General features: G+C 47.5%; 1 non-coding gene across 1 annotated transcript; it reads right to left on the bottom strand.

The window, feature by feature from the left end:
- Positions 1-2921: 2921 nt before the first annotated feature.
- Positions 2922-2995, bottom strand: Trnat-ugu (transfer RNA threonine (anticodon UGU)). The gene has a single exon. It is a non-coding gene; the product is annotated as a tRNA-Thr (tRNA).
- Between the last annotated feature and the right edge of the window lie 2069 nt (positions 2996-5064).

Raw genomic sequence — 5064 nt, 5'->3', positions numbered from 1 at the left:
GATAGAGACTCAAAAGATGAATGCTGTATCTGCAAAAAATAAAGGTGAAGTTTCACGGTGAAGGAATAGTGTCTGAGTTCAGTGTCATTGGCGTAAACATCCTTAGAGCACAAGCGTGGGAGTGAGGGAAGAATACGACCACTGTCTATGGAAAGGAACCATCAAGCATTTCGTCTCCAGAGATTTAGAAAAAATATATTTCGTAGCGAAACGACAGTGAATAACGTTCGCGCAAAAAACTGTGAAAGCGAAATTGGCCTCTCGTGCAGCCACAGATAATTGTTTAGATAGTGGCATTAGATAAACGAATTAACGGAGATATTTCTGAAGAGCACTTAAGGCGGTAGCCACAACGTCCTGTAATCTGCCACTTAGATGTTATCATACATTTCTCGGTATCACTCTTTCGTAACTGAAAACGAATTGTCCATTTCTTGAGGAATTTTCGATGACTTTACCTACTAACATGAGTCGCTCGGCTACCCTGCGCTATATATTAAAATACGTAATACATATATGCACCGAGAAAGTCTCTATAAAGTCCAAACAATAAGCTAAATAAAATGAAACGCACTGGTCTTGGCTAGTCCAGTAATGATGCGAGACAAACGTACACTACTGGCCATTAGAATTGCTACACCAAGAAAAAATACAGATGATAAACGGGTATTCATTGGAGAAATATACTAGAACTGACATGTAATTATATTTTCACGCAATTTGAGTGCATAGATCCTGAGAAATCAGTACCCAGAACAACCACCTCTGGTCGTAATAATGGTGTGGATACGCCTGGGCATTGAGTAAAACAGAGCTTTGTTGGTGTGTACAGGTACAGCTGCCCATGCAGCTTCAACATGATACCATAGTTCATCAAGAATAGTGACTGGCGTATTGTGACGAACCAGTTGCTCGGCCACCAAACACGGATGCGACCATCATGATGCTGTAAAGAAAACCTGGATTCATCCGAAAAAATGACGGTTTGCCATTCGTGCACCCAGGTTCGTCTTTTAGTACACCATCGCAGGCGCTCCTGTCTGTGATGCAGCTTCAGGAGTAACCGCAGCCATGGTCCCCGAGCTGATAGTCCACGCTGCTGCAAACGTCGTTGAACTGTTCGTGCAGATGGTTGTTGTCTTGCAAACGTCCCCATCTGTTGACTCAGGGATCGAGACGTGGCTGCACGATCCGTTACAGCCACGCGGATATGTTACCTGTCATCTCGACTGCTGGTGATACGAGGCAGTTGGGATCCAGCGCGGCGTTCCGTATTATCCTCTCGAGCCCACCGATTCCATATTCTGCTAACAGTCATTGGATCTCGACCAACGCGAGCAGCAGTGATGCGATATTATAAACCGCAATCTGACAGGCTACAATCCGACCTTTATCAAAATCGGAAAAGTGATTGTACGCATTTTTCCTCCGCATACGAGGCATCACAACAACGTTTCACCAGGCAATGCCGGTCCACTGCTGTTTCATCATCATCATAATTTAAGACTGATTATGCATTTCAGCGCTCAGTCTGGAGCATAGTCCCCCTTATAAAATTGCTCCCTGATCCCCTATTCAGTGCTAACATTGGTTCCTCTTCTGATGTTAAGCCTATTACTTCAAAATCATTCTTAACCGAATCCAGGTATCTTCTCCATGGTCTACTCTGACTCCTACCCTCTACTGCTGAACCCATGAGTCTCTTGGGTAACCTTGCTTCTCCCATCCGTGTAACATGGAACCACCATTTAAGCCTGTTCACCCTGACTGCTACATCTATAGAGTTCATTCCAGTTTTTCTTTGATTTCCTCATTGTGGACACCATCCTGACATTGTTCCCATCTACTAGTACCTGCAATCATCCTAGCTACTTTCATATCCGTAACCTCAACCTTATTGATAAGTTAACCTGAATCCACCCAGCTTTCGCTGCTGTTTGTGTATGAGAAATCGGTTGGAAACTTTCGTCATGTCAGCACGTTGTAGGTGTCGCCACCGGCGCCAACCTTGTGTGACTGCTGTAAAAAGCTAATCATTTGCATTTCACAGCATCTTCTTCCTGCCAGTTAAATTTCGCGTCTGTAGCACGTCATCTTCGTGGTGTAGCAATTTTAATGTCCAGTAGTGTAGTTTGCTGACCTACTGCAAACCTCGTATACTTCATTACACACTGCTCAGCCCCAGAGAGCTGAGGATATTCACACGTCCGCTGTGACCAGTTAGGCTACAGTCTACTGTGGTGCACCCACGACATGGCCCGGTCCCAGGAGCTGTGCGACGCGGCCGTCGAGCGGTGTCGGTATTGCGGCCGTGCGCAACGCAGCTACGCACGAGACGTGACGCAACCTCCGTGTCAGAGACGGCAGAAGTAGGGAGGCTTGCGTAACTGGCAGCGCCGCCACTTGACCGCCGGCCGGGGATGCTGCAGATGCGTCACGGGAGCCGAGCAGCAGCGGTGACGCGCCTCTGTGGAGCCACAATCTCGGCCGTGAGCCTGCTGATGCATGGGAGGGCTTCGCACAGCTACACTCTGTAAATTGGATCCGATTAACTGCAAACGACAAATGAAGCAAACAGCTTCAGACTCGTGACAGCCACTTTTATGCGTTCGTAACCACTTTAACATCAGGCGATGCTGTGACGGTTTGAACAATGCCAATTCGAACTACAGGTCTGCTCACAAAAGATGAGATGAGTCATTTGGTACGTCGGAGAGAGGGTGGGACATATCATCAGGAAAGGACCGTAGATAGTTCAGGCAGTGCCACAGTCGAACCAGTCTACTGATTGACGGCTGCTTTACCTTAATACACTGACGAAAAAAAAAAACGCACGATCAAGAAGGAATTAGAATTATATATTAATACCTTTAGCTGCTGACCGGTGTTGATATATATCAACGGGGACAGGTGAAAATGTGTGCCCCGACCGGGACTCGAACCCGGGATTTCCTGCTTACATGGCAGACGCTCTATCCATCTGAGCCACCGAGGACTCAGATGATAGAGAGACTGCAGGGACTATCTCGCGCACGCCTCCCGTGAGACCCACATTCTCACCTTATATGTCCACACACTACATTCGTAGTGCCCCTACCCAAAGCACTCATTACTCGTCGAAGACCTTCTTACCAAGTCCCGTAAGAGTTTGGGTAATATGTGTGCATCCGCATACAAGAAGAAGGTCATGGCCGGTATTGCCAGAATTTTATACATATATGGATATGGTATCTGTTCTTTCGGACATGTACGAAAGAACAGACACCATATCCATATAAGTACATCAAGAAGGAATTGCGCGACATAAACAGAAGTTGGTAGGCGTATTTCTACAGCTGTATGATGATGGCGCCAGTTACTTAAGAGTGGTGCTAGTAGCGCCACTGTGAGGATGCAAATCACATTTGCCTTAAATACGCGACGTAACGATGGTGACAGTTAGTTACCTTTGAGACGTGGTGTGTTGATGTTAGTCAAGAATGCCTTTAGGGCAACAAAGATGCCAACATCAGTCCCCACTGAGTTTGAACGTGGTTGTGCAACAGGCTACGAGAAGCTGATTGTTCTTCTGCGATACTGCTGATAGACTTGGCAGGAATGTAGCCACTGTACACGATTGCTGGCAGCGGTGGTCACGAGAATGTACGGTCGTAAAAGACCGGGCTCCGGACGACCACGTGGTACTACCGAAAGGGAAGATCGTCCTGTTCGATGTGTGGTTCAGCAGCATCGTACTGCATCTCCACCAGCAATCTGGGCAGCAGCTAGTACCACAGTGACACAACGAAATCTTACAAATCAGTTACGGTACTTGAAGGATAGCTCCGACCAAACGCACTGTAGCATGCATTCCACTGAACCCAAAACACCGCCATTTGCAACATTAGAGGTGTCAAGTCAGAAGCCGTTGGAGGGTAGGGTGGAGGTCTTTTGTGTTTTCTGAAGAAAGCTGGTTCTGCCTTGGAGCCAGTGATGGCCATGTGTTGATTAGGGCCCAGTTGTGGGCCTGCAAGCAATTTGTCTGTGTGCTAGACGCACTGGACCTGCACCACGAGATATGGTCTGGGGTGCGATTTAGTATGACAGCAGGAGCACTGTAGTAACCAACCCTCGCACGCGACTGCAACTTTTGTACTTCAGTCAAGTCATTCGTCGTGTTCTGCTTCAGTTCATGAACAGCATTCCAGGGAGTGATTTTCAACAGGATAACGCTCCTCCATCTACTGTTGTTGTAATCCAACATTCTCTATAGACTGTCGACACGTTGCGGTGGCCTGGTCCATCAGCAGATCTACACTACTAGCCATTATAATTGCTACACCACAACGATGAAACGCTACAGACTCGAAATTTAACCGACAGGAAGAGGATGCTGTGATATGCAAATGATTACCTTTTCAGAGCATCCACACAAGGTTGGTGCCGGTGGTGACACTTACAACGCGCTGACGTGAGGACAGTTTTAAACCGATTTATCATACGCAAACAACAGTTGACCGGCGTTGCCTGGTGAAGCGTTGTTGTGATGCCTCGTGTAAGGAGGAGAAATGCGTACCACCACGTTTCCGACTTTGATAAAGGTCGCATTGTAGCTTATCGCGATTGCGGTTTATTGTATAACGTCATTACTGCTCGCGTTGGTCGGGATCCAATGACTGTTAGGAGAATATGGAATCGGTGGATTCAGGAGGGTAATACGGAACGCCGTGCTGGATCCCTACGGCCTCCTTTCACTAACATTTGAGATGACAGGTATCTTATCTGCATGGCTGTAACGGATTGTGCAGCCACGTCTCGATCCCTGAGTCAGCAGATGGGGACGTTTGCAAGACAACAACCATCACCACGAACAGTTCGACGACGTTTGCAGCAGCATGGACTATCAGCTCGAAGATAATGGCTGCGGTTCCCCTTGACGCTGCATCACAGACAGGAGCGCCTGCGATAGTGACTGAAAGACGAACCTGGGTGCACGAACGGCAAAACGTCATTTTTAGGATGAATCCAGTTTCTGTTTACAGCACATGATGGTCGCATCCGTGTTTGGCGACATCGCGGTGAACG

The sequence above is a fragment of the Schistocerca gregaria genome, chromosome 1 (genome assembly GCF_023897955.1).
Source record: "Schistocerca gregaria isolate iqSchGreg1 chromosome 1, iqSchGreg1.2, whole genome shotgun sequence".
Classification (NCBI taxonomy): domain Eukaryota; kingdom Metazoa; phylum Arthropoda; class Insecta; order Orthoptera; family Acrididae; genus Schistocerca; species Schistocerca gregaria.
This window is presented reverse-complemented; position numbering and strand designations above follow the sequence as displayed.